We start from the raw sequence: 12,239 nt of genomic DNA, 5'->3' as shown, positions 1-12,239 counted from the left end.
ATTGGTCTTGGGAGATCTACCTCTTTTGTTGAAGGGCAAGGGTGGCTTAGTTCTGGCTTTGGACAGCCCTTCTTTTTCGCCATAGCTTTTTTTTTTTTTTTTTTTTTTTTTTTTTTTTTTTTTTTGGGTGAAAGGTTATGGATCCCCGTTAGATTTTTCAGAAACTTTAGAACTGAATGAAAGAGGTCAGGTCCTTCCTTGAGCCTGGCTCATGGATGGTAGTCACTTGGGCATCCCTGGTTGCTCTGCCCAATCAAATGTGGATTAAAGTAGGATGCCGGCCAAATCCTAGAGTATGGCCCTGCTTCAAAATGGAGGTGGGTGTGGGTGTGGAGGAACAAGAGATGTTTTCCTTGCAACCTGGGAAACCTCAGTATACATTCTGATGTGGAGCTAGCCAGGGAATGGGAAGATGCCATGGAAAGCCTTGGAGAGTAGCCCTGGCTACCGGCTACTCTACTAAGGAGGTAAGAAGAAAGGGCCATCAAGCACATATTCTGCCTTCTGGCTTTCAGAAAATAACCTCATCCGATGACCTGACAAAGAAAAATCTGCCTCTGTTGGACTCATTAAGTTAACCATCCATTTGCACCGTTTCTTTGCACAGACTTTCAAATGGGAAAGAGGAGAATAACAAAGCTAGTACCTTCCCTTTGGTTCGACTGGAAGCCCAGCCCCATCAGAGAGAGATCAGTCAAATTGCTTTCTGAGGCCCCAGAGGCTGCTAACCTTGCTGAACAAGATTCTTCAAATTTTTATCTCTAAGAAGTATTAAACAATAGTGATCATCTATACTAGCTACCCATCCCTTTTCCCATCCTCACTCTCTACTACACCAATGGCTCTTGAGTGAAGTGGTCTTCCCAACCAGCAGGCTTGGAAGCTCAGGCTCTCCATCTGTTGAGGTTTTTCATTATGGAGGGTAAAGAGGAGGCGGTGAGTGGGTGTATGTTTGAATAACAAAGAACTTAACTCTTCTTCCAATAACAAGTGCTTCACTTATTTGACAGACAGCCCTCCCCACCCCCCGTGGAGGTGGGGGGAAGTCACAAGCTTGTTTACAACTTTTAGTATTAAAGGGACTGTCATAGGTCTGTTTGACTTTACCAGAATTAGTTGAAACTTCCTTCTGAAGTCAAGAATTGGGTAATCCCAGTTTACAGGTCTAGGAAGGTCTTCTTTATCTGGAAGTTCTTGGCAAAAGCTTAGCTCCTTCTTTCAGAAACTCAGAGAAAATAACCACAGAAGTTTATGAGCATGGGGGAGGCCCATACTCCCTCAGCTTTAGTCTTGGCACTGCAACTTCCCAGACAGGGTATGCATATTCAGAACCTGAGTCAACAGACATTGGGGGCACCAAGATACTCAGGGAGCTGAGTCTGAGTTGTCTCCAGCCAAGCCTTACCTAACCCACACCTTTGAGAGCTAACTCTTCTAGATCTCTTTCTGAGAAGGAAGGCCTGGGTGGATAGCAAAAGGCTGGGTGGGTAAGTCCTCTACTCTTACAGCTGTGCTACCCTGAAGGGACTGGTAACTGGAGAGCACCATCACTTACCTCTCATTGTTACCTTGTTTCCTACTCCACTGCAAATGTTCTTACCTTTGGGGTCCAAGGTTGGTGTCAAATGGATTTATAAACCTGACCTGAAGCCTTTTCTTAAACATTTCCCTCAGGGCTCACATCCTCCCTGTCAAGTTACAAAGTTCAAAGACAATCCAATTTAGCTCAGGTCCAGTGTGAAGCAAACAGAACAGACTTTCCACAGGGGAAGGTCCCAATCTTTTGTAGTAGTAGAGAGAGATGAAGGCCACCATGCCACCCCACCCACTCCAGTCTGTGGGCTGGGAGCCATTGCATGTGTCTTCTTGTTCTACATCTTGTGATAATTCTAAAAACAACCTAGGAGTGAACCAGTGGTAAATATGGTGGATGGCAAATATGCACTCTACCACTAAGCTATACTCACAGCCAGTATCAAACACCTCGACTGGTATTCCTTTGGCTAATCTGGCTCATTTTTCAATAGGGTCTGGAATAATTTAGCCTTAGAGAGGACCACAGGAAGAGGAGATTTCCATATGAGTCAGGATTCACGAATAGCTTTGGTACAGATACAACCGATGGGAGGGGGAAGCAGAGAGTTAAACCAGGCCTGGAGGGCCTGTGGGCAAGGACCTTTCTTAAAAAGAGTCTGGAAGGTCTTTTAATGACTCTATTGTTCACTTCCTTGGCCTGCGAATATCCTGGCCCTCCCCACTTTCTTCTCAGGACCGCGCGGGAAAATGGGTCACATGAGGAGAGCTCTAGGGAGTTGGTCCTAGTGTCCCTCATTCCTGCCTGCCACCCCATAGAGCAGCCAACGCCATGCCGTGGCTGGCAGAGAACACAAAGGAAGCCCCTTCTCAGTCCATGAACCTAGGGTCACTGTAAGCAGGAGGCTGGTGTAGTTTCCAGTCTCAGCGTCCTGGTCGCCCGCGGGAACAATAGCTGCCGCCTGCCACGGAGGTCGGGTGCTCAGCACAAAGCCAGCTTGGTCCACACTGCCCTGAGACGCGCGCGCGCTGACCCGGCTGCCGCCGCCCGCTGGTATTCCCGCATCCACCTAGAACTCTTCAGCAAAGACAAACGGTGAGTTAATCACCCTACCGGCTGGCTGCCGCGTCTTCTGAGCCCGCCTTGGAGGCAGGATGGGGAGTGGGGTTCCTCTGTGTGTGTCTGGGGTGGGGGGCGGGAAAGGTTAGTCTTATTAAGAGTTCATCAATCACCCAGTGTGCACTTTTCGCTCGACAGCGGTTCCTCCTTCTTTAGAGCAAGTCTGGGCCAGCTGGGAGCCGACCAGAAACCGCAAGCAGAGGGGACGCTGGTGCTCTGGGTGAGCACTAAAAGGCCCCCCCGTGCCCGCCCCACAGCAGCTAGGACTGAGCCCACAGAAGGGGAGAGTCTGGGACATCTCTGCACAGCAGGAGAGGAGCGCCACTACTCAACTCCTAAGGTCTAATCAAGCCCACCAGTACAGACCTCAAACTCAGCAGCAAGCTAGCACCCACACTAGCCCCTGACCCATTGTGACCCAGCATTATCCACCTCCCCCACCCCAGTGACAGTCACATAGGCCCCTCTATTCTCAGAACAGGGCACCCTTCCTTTGAAGGCAGGGCAAGAAAAATCCCAATGGATCAAGGTTTCTTGCTGACCCCAAATCTCTGCCGGCAGGCCTCTTTGCGTAGGAGTAAGTAGGTCAAGGCTGCTATTGAACTTGGAGTAAACTTGAATGTCATCTAAAGTTACAATAAAAGTATGTATATGCACCAGCCACAACAGCTTTCCTCTCTATTGTAGCAGCAAGACTATTAGTATTTTTACTTCAGCTTTTGGAGGAGGGTTCATTTTAGTAATATCATAAAGGAAAGACTGGAAGCTTCCAGAGACAGTCATGAACTTGTTGTTTGCAAACAGGTCAGTTTGGGTGGAATAGGAGGTAATTACATTCCTATACCACTTCTGGAGTGGCAAATGCTGTCTGTAAATTCCAAAAGCTTTGGCCTAGTTCCCCTCTGCCTTTTTCTCTGGGTGGCCCCAGCTGAAATGCTTCTTAATGTCCTAGTGTTGTCCTTCCTTCCCTACAGCCTCCTCCTTTGTCCTCATCATTTTGGGAGGTAATTTACTTATTTTGGAAAGATGTCCTACTTCATTTTGCTTTAGACAGAAGGTGAATCATTGAAGCCTCACACAATACCTCAAGCCATTGAGCAATAAAAATACTAACCCTGCTGCTTTTGTTTCAGTTTTCCTGCCCCCCCCCACCCCGCCCTGACCTTCCACCAACCCACTGGACAGTTCCTGTGTGCACTGTGTTGTGCTGTGGCGTACAAGGCTGAGTAACAGAGAGATACCCCTCAAAGCAACCTGACAGTGCATTAACAGGTTTGCTCACAGTGCCCCTGGAATAAAGAAGAGAGCTGTTAACCATACTGCAATGTCAAAACAGCTACTCAGGTGATTTTAGGTTCCTGAAGAGTTAAAGAGTTTTTCAGGCTAAGGAAGAAAGAAATAACATGCCAGGCAGAGAAAGAAATTTGTTTGGAGTAGGGAACCATGGTTGGATTTGTATAGAGAAGTCGGGACCTCTTATGTGGGCAGTAACTGCTGAATCAGGTCTTACACTGGGATAAAGGGGTTCATTATCTGGATGGAAAGCTAACTCTGTATCTAACTGGAGAAAGGAGAAAGTCAAGTTTAGAGAAAGTAGCAATAAGGGTGAGGAGAAAAGGCATTTAAGAGGTTGGATTGGGTGTAGAGGAGGAGTTGACATTAATTCCTAACTGTCTTGAGGGCCTGAGTGAGAGTCAAGCCATTAACTACAATGAATAGAGGAGGAAGAGAATGCAAGGGAATCTAATGTGTTCAGTTCAGGTCTACATTGTGTTTTCTACTTTGCTGCTAATACACTGCCAGACCCTAAGCAATTCACTTAATCTTTCTGAACTATTTCATCAGCGTAACAGTCAATCAAGATATCCACCTTGTAAGTTTATCATCAGAGGAAGGTAAGTGTGTGTTGGAGTTGTCTTCACCAGGCCCAAGTTAATGTTCTCTATATAAGGCTAAAACCTAGGAGTAATGTACCCCCACTTTCCTCATGTTAGGTCTTGGATAGCCACAGAGAAATAAGTCCCAAGGAAATAAAAAACAACACCCTACTATTTCCCAGATATTGAGTCCAAGCTAATGCTTAGGGTGAGGTCAGATTAGATTGCTAACCAGAGCCCTCTGCTTCCAGATGGGTGATCTCAGGAGGATTCCCATAGAAATGTGGTCTAGGTATCAGACCACTAAAGAGGAGGCTTCTTAGCAGATGTCAAGAAGCATGTGTGTGTGTGTGTGTGTGTGTGTGTGTGTGTGTGTGTTTTAATACATGTGTCTATCAGGGGAAGCTTGAGTTCCATACTCTGTGAGGAACAGGGTAATATAGGAAAAGCCATGGGCATCTGACCTTAGCTGTTTACAGGGATGTGGCTACAAGTTGCTTGTCTTTTCTGTAGTGGTGTTCATCTGTGAAATAGATCAGATAAGAGGAAAAATGACATTTTATGGGATGCTGTAAGGATAAATAAAAGATGAAATTTTCTGTTTACCAGATTGTTCAAAATATAAGAAAGTAAAAGCAAAACAAACCCCTTTAATGTCCTGATTATTTGGTAAGGGTTTAAGGAAACAGGAACTCTGAAAAGTTACTAGTAGAAATATAAAATGAGTTTTTGTTTTGAGACAAGCAAAGATCTGCCTTGTGATCTTTTTTAAAAATAATTTATTTTACTGTATGTGTGTGATAGTTTTATGTGCATGTATTTATATGCACAGCATTTTGCTTAGTATCTAAGGAGTTGGGAAGAAGGGATCAAATCTCCATGAAGTTGAGTTGCAGACAGTTGTTGTCTGACATGTGAGTGCTGGGAATCGAACTCAGGTGCTTTAGAAGAGCAGGTACTGTTAGCCACTGAACCATCTCTCCAGCCTCTGGATTGCACTCTTCATAGTCTTTCCTCCTTCCTCTTGAGTTCTGGGATTACAAGATACCTTGCTTTGCTTTTATAAAGAGCAATTTATCAAAATGTATTAAAGATGTCAGCACAAACTTTGATATAGAAATGCCACTTCAAGAAATTTCTCTTTTTCCTTTTTTCTTTCTTTTTCTTTGTTTTGATTTGTTTTTGAGACAGGGTTTCTGCGTGTAACAGCCATGGCTGTCCTGGAACTTGTTTTGTAGATCTGGCTGGCCTCAAATTCATAGAGATACACCTGCTTCTGTCTCTCCAGTGCTGGCATTAAAAAACGTGCACCATCATTGCCTGGCAAGAAATTTCTTAATGGGTAAAAGTTTGTTTATGTGTATTTACTAGCAAAAGGTTTTTTTATTAATTAAAAAATTTTATTTTTCTTACCTCCTGATCAAAGTTTCTTTTCCTTTCTCTCCTCCTGTTCCCCCTCTCCTTCTCCTCCTGCTACCCTCCCTCCATCCATTCAGTCTCTCAGAAAGGGGGCAGGCCTCCCCATAGATGTCAACAAAGCATGGCATATCAAGTTTAGGCTAGACCAAATTCCTACCCCTGCATCAAGGTTGGACAAGGCAACCCAGCACAGGGAATAGGTTCCTAAAAGCCAGGTTAAAAGCTAGGGACAGGTCCTACAAATAGATCAAGCTACTGGCATGCAAAGGGCCTAGGTTGGTCCCCTGCAGGCTCCCTAGCAGTCCATCCAGAGTCTGTGAGCTCCTAGGTGTCAGGTCAGCTGTCTCTGTGGGTTCCCACATCATGACCTTTCTTGATCCCCCCTGGCTCATATAATTCTTCCTCCCTTTCTTTAACAGGACTGCCAGAGCTTGAGCCAATACTTGGCTGTGGATCTCTGCCTCTGCTTCCATTAGTTCCTAGATGATGGCTCTCTAATGACAATTAGGGTAGTTACCAATCTGATTATAGGAGATTGCCAGTTCAGGAACCCTCTTTGCTATTGCTAGCAAAAATCTGAAGCAGGTAAAAGATCCATGAACACAATTAGTAAAATCAATTTAGTAACTATACACAGAAAACAGTATGAAGTTGCAAAGTTGGCTAAGAGGTGCTGGGTGCATTTTGTATGGACGATCTTAAGATACAACAGAGGAAAAAACAGAATGCAATAGAGTCATGTTAGCATGCTACCATTGGGCTAAAAATTCGGGGACACACAAATTGTTAATGCATAAAGTATCTTTGAGAAAATATCCATGACATGAATAAAATTGGTTTTTAGACGAAGAAGGACTACAAGGCTGGGGAAAAGGGTAGGAAAAGACCCCATTGCATATTCCTTTGAATCTTGAGACACAAATTGTCAATTTATTACTTATTTAAAAAATAAAGCATCAGGGAGGGAGGGAGGGAAAGAGGGATGGATGGAGGGAAAGGGAACTGGGATCGACATGTAAAATAAAAAATAAATAGCTAAAATAAAAAAAGCAACAAATTGTCATTATTATTAGAGGTGATGGGCATAGAACCCCAGAACTTTGTGAATGTTAGGCAAATACTACATCATGAGCAATATTCCAACTCTCAAAGCAAGAAACTAGGAGCTGAGAGATGGTTCCTCAGTTAAGAGCACTGGCTGCTCTCCCAAAGGACTTGGGTTTGATTCCCAATACCCACATAGCAGCTAATAACTGTTTGTATCTCCAGCTCCAGGAAATATGATACCCCCATTCTAGCCCTTGTGGGCACAGCACCTACGTGGTACACAGATATACATACAGGCAAAACATCTATATACATAAAAACAATTTAAGAAACAAATTATTAGTGATTAGTACATGTGTATCAAATTGGTAAATGCTTGTGTATATTCATACATATCTTTTACAAATGTAAATATATCAGAAGAGAGTAGAAGGCTTTACAAATATATTATCAAAGACAGAAACTAGCAGTGGATTTGGAAATACAGAAATCTATCTTCTACATGTCAAACAAAGAAGAGAATAGCATGCTGATAATTTTTTTTTCAGTGCTGGGATCAAACTCATTGCCTTATGCATGCTAGATGAGAATTCTACTACTAAACACACCCCCAGCCCTTCTGCTAAGAAAATGTATAGCATATGACAAAGGGTTAATACACAAAGGGTTTATAAACTAACACAGAAAAGACACAAACCTTTTAATAGAAATATTAAGCCCAAGACAGACCACCTCACATGTGTTCCTTTTTGTACTTGAATCAACTTAGGGTCATTTCTTGTGGCCCTTCCAGAGACCTGACGATCGATCATCAACCTCCACAGGAAATTCAAGAATTCTTTACCCTTGAAGGTGGTGGAGGGGGTGGTGACCCAGGCTCATCTCTGCCTACTCAGGGTGTAGCTACACAAGTCTAGGGCAGAGGCTTAGCAAACATGTTTCAAAGGGAGAGATGCCCTTCCAGAAATGAAGACACCTCCTCCAGCATTATTCTGCCTGCTCTACTGAGGCTGCCATAGGGCCAGTGTCAGTTCTTCCCTGTCCAGGCTGTAGGAAAGTCTAAGCTCCGTCATTGTTGCTAGGACAGCCTTCTCCTTTTCAACTCCCCAGTAAAGAAACTTCCTGCCTAAAACCAAGAGTTTGACCCACTCTGTGGCTTTCGGTCTCTGCCATCTTACACCATGGATGATCATCCTTTAGCCAGAGAAAGTTAAATCAAGATACATTTCACCATGGCTGGATCCCTGGAAGGAAATGGGAGTTAAGAACCCATCCTCATGCCTCTCCTTATACTGTGGCTTCAGAACCACTCCTAAGTTTCTTCAGGGAATGGAAGAAACAAGTTTCTCTTCCTACTCATCCAAGGCAACCTAATGTAATAAGCAGTCTTTAGAAAACACTAACTGGCCACTAAAGCATGTGATTTTCCTACTGACCACTTCCTCCAGATTTATTTATTTTATTTTCATATTTACTTATTAGGTGTGTGTTTATGTCTGTGTACATGTAAGCAAAATGTATGTTGGTATCCAAAAAAGCCAGGAAAGGGTATTAGATCCTCTGGAGCTGGAGTTACAGGTCATTGTCAGCTGTCCGGTGTGAGTGGTGGGAACTGAACTCAGGTCTACAAAAGCAGCAAGCATGCTTAGCCTCTGAGAGCTCTCTAGCCCCAACTGACCACATATCTAAGACATTTTCTGGAGCTATAGACCATTGACCTTGACATTGATTTCTCTACACTGCTACTCAACTATTGCAGGAGAATTGTCTATACAGCCATTCCACTGTGCCAATAAAACAACCTTGAATCTAGGACAGAGTCAGTGATTGGATAACTGAGATTAGCCATAAAGTTTTTGGAGAACTTTGCAGGGCAGCTAGAGATGGCAGGAAGGAACTTGGGAGAAGTTAGGGTGGGTAAATTACAGTACTGGAGGTTCTGGAGAACCTTGGAGAAGGGATCAGCCAATCGCTCCATTTCCTTGGGTTCTTCAGGATTCTTAATTTCTGACTCCTGAGTTTTTATTATATTAAAATAAATTAGGTAATCATTTTATCTGGCAACTACATGTGGTGTCCAATATGGGCATAAAAGCAAGCTTAAGATATCATCTGAGCATTTATAATTAACATCAAATCTCTGTGTGGTTGTTTGGGAATTGGCTGGCAGGACAGAAAGCTCATCTACACTCACCATGCTTATAGATACAGTTCCTAGGTTGTAAGTTATTTCTCCCTGATTAAACATCTATTCGGCCTATTTGTTTATCCTGATCCTTATTTACCGCAATAGGTGTCAGCTAGCCAGGCCAAACTGCTCTTTCACTCTGTTCACTATCCCTTCTACAGAAGCATTTCCTTCCTGTTCTGTTCTCCCAACCCCCACTTACACAGCAGAAAATTTCAAAGTGTAGTATTGAATGCCTGCTGTAAGATCACCCAAGAAGCTTCTTAAAAAATAAAGATTCTGGGCCAGGTGTTGGTGGCTGATGCCTTAATCACAGTAGTACTAGGGAGACAGGTAGGTGGATCTTTGTGAGTTTGAGTCTCCAGGACAGCCAGGGCTACACACAGAGAAACTCTGTCTGGAAAAACCAAAACAACAAACAAACAAAGATTCCCAAGTCAGCCCTGCTGGATTAAAATATCTGAGAACAGGCCAACAAAACTGTATCTTTAAGTAATTCTCTATGGTAATTCCAATAAATACAAAGCAGTTTTGGGTGTCAATAATCTGAAGATCCTCTTAGCCAATACTAAATAATGGTAGGGTTCTTTATTTCTGACCAACAGATGTTTATTAAATACCTACAGACGTTTATTAAATACCTACTGTGTGTCAAAATGCTGGCTTGACCCATGAGTCTCTCATCTGCAAGACTCAGGGAAGGGCCCAGTCCTGAAGTGTTTCCCTAGCGAGATCCTGCTACCAGAATGCTAAGAGGTTTAAAATTCCAGACCCCTTCCTATGTCCTTACTTCTATCCTTTGATGGCTGTAGATGTGAGAGAATTGTATCCTAATCTCTTTTCTCTTAGTCTGGCATAAGAGAACACATCCTGTCTTTTACTCCCACAGGTTAAGAGATCTTCTCTGTTTTTGGATATGCAGACCCAAGAGTTCAATTTCCTTTAAGTAGCTCCAAGGGTTAGCATGGTGGGGCTTATGGAAGAAGGCACGTGGGTGTTTCCTAAGGTCAACTTTAAACACACAGAAGACAAGGCCACCAGGAGCCACATTTCTATCAGAAAAGAAGCTTGTTATTAGAGTGGGAGAGAAAGGTGGTGGGGTGGGGGTGGAGTGTGGATGGCTGCTGTGGTAAGCAGGTAGTGGGGGAGGGGAGACGCTATTTCAAAGCATTCCTACATCAAACTCACCAGGGCAATCAGGTCACCTCCCACGGAGAACTCACAGCCCCAAGACAGAGGGCAAGTGGCTCTTGAGGATTCACAACATAAACAATTAATAAAATTAATAAGGATTTCCCCCATATTCTGTGAATATTGGGAACAAATTGGATAGTTACTAAACATATTCTCTATTCACTTATCTTCATTCAAGTTTTCCCCAATAATATCTTCCAATCTCTCCTCAGACAATTAGAGACTATGATTATTCTGGAGCATGAGCTGGGATACAATGGCAGAGCACTTGCCTAGCCTTTGTGAGGTTTGTGTGTGTGTGTGTGTGTGTGTGTGTAGGGAGAGAGAGAGAGAGAGAGAGAATCATTTAGTGACTTAAAGTAGAGCTAAGACCCAGGATGAATCTTGTTCCTTTGGTTTGAGAATACCTTTCTAGGCATAATATAATAGAATGTTCTTACCTAGGACAGATGGTAATCATCTGCTGAATCTGAGCATGAAATGACTAGAGGCTTGAGTTCCAACAAACATTATGTACACTCACTCAAGGGCTGAGTGTGTAGTTCAGTGGTAGAGTGCTTACTGAGCATGTGCTGGGACCTGGGTTGTAGACACAGCTCATCAAAATAAAAGAGCCAACTCTGGAGTGAAGACAGCAATCTGAGCTCCGAAGCACAGGATGCCCTAAGGATCCAAGTATGAGAAGAGAGAAGGAGAAGCAGACCATAGCTCTCTGTATGGATTCATCAGGGAACCACAAATAAGTCTGAACAAATATTGAACCCTACTCCAATCTGCATTCTCAATACAATTGAGGAAACAAAATAACAGCAACAACAATAATAAAAATAGGGGGCTGGAGAGATGGCTTAGTGGTTAAGAGTACTGGCTGCTCTTCCAGAGGACAGGGGTTTAATTCCCAGCACCCACATGGCAGCTCACAACTGTCTGTAGCTCCAGTTCCAGGATTCCAACACCCTCATACAGACATACACACTCAGGCAAAACACCAATGCACATAAAATAAAAACAAATCATTAAAAATAAAAATAGCAACACTACTCTACTTAATTTTAGTATACTTTCTACTTCAAGCAATGACAACAATCTCCAAGAAATTGCTTCAGGGGAAGCAAATAATGGACAGTTCTAAATGGAAGGTCTATTTTCAATGGAAGTCTTCCATTTTCCATTCAGCTGCAAGAACCCCCCACACTCATAGCTTTGTATTCAGTCACGTGTCATCCCTTCCATTCCTAGCTCTAGGTCCTGCCACCTCTCTGATTCAGATGCAAGAGCACAATACACTTTGGTATAGCTTTGTTTGCTTACAAGTTCACAGCCCTGAAAGGGGCTCACTTCTTAGAATATGATGCCAAAGAGTTGAATTTTAGGCAAGGGTTCAATCACTCTTTCATGACAAGTGGATCCATAAAACAATAGTAAAACGTTACTCACTATGACTTAGAGGCTGTAATAGACCAAATTTTCAGGGCAGTGGAATTAACCAAGAGCAGACCCTTCTGAATCTTCACTACACATGCTTTTAGGGAAGCACCTTCATTTACTTATGGCAGCGTGTAAATAAATAGCCTGTTTATTTAACTTGGTATTTTCCTACAGTCCTAAAGAGGAAAACATGAAAAATGCTTAAGGAAGTTGGAAAGTTTGTCAATGTAAAGCTTGCCTGTAGAACCCTTCTACTCTTCATTTCCTGTGCCAATTGCACTTTTATTTCCCGTCTCTCTACACTCAGTAAACAAAACCATATTATCAAGGGAGAGACGTGAGCCCATTAACATCGTGAGCCCTCAGATTTCACTCGCAAGAGACGACGCAGCACTTATCTGATGGAACAGAAGCTTTAATTGCTTTAAGGTAC

The sequence above is a fragment of the Phodopus roborovskii genome, unplaced genomic scaffold (assembly GCF_943737965.1).
Source record: "Phodopus roborovskii unplaced genomic scaffold, PHOROB, whole genome shotgun sequence".
In the NCBI taxonomy this organism is placed as follows: domain Eukaryota; kingdom Metazoa; phylum Chordata; class Mammalia; order Rodentia; family Cricetidae; genus Phodopus; species Phodopus roborovskii.
Note: the sequence above shows the minus strand (reverse complement) of the source record.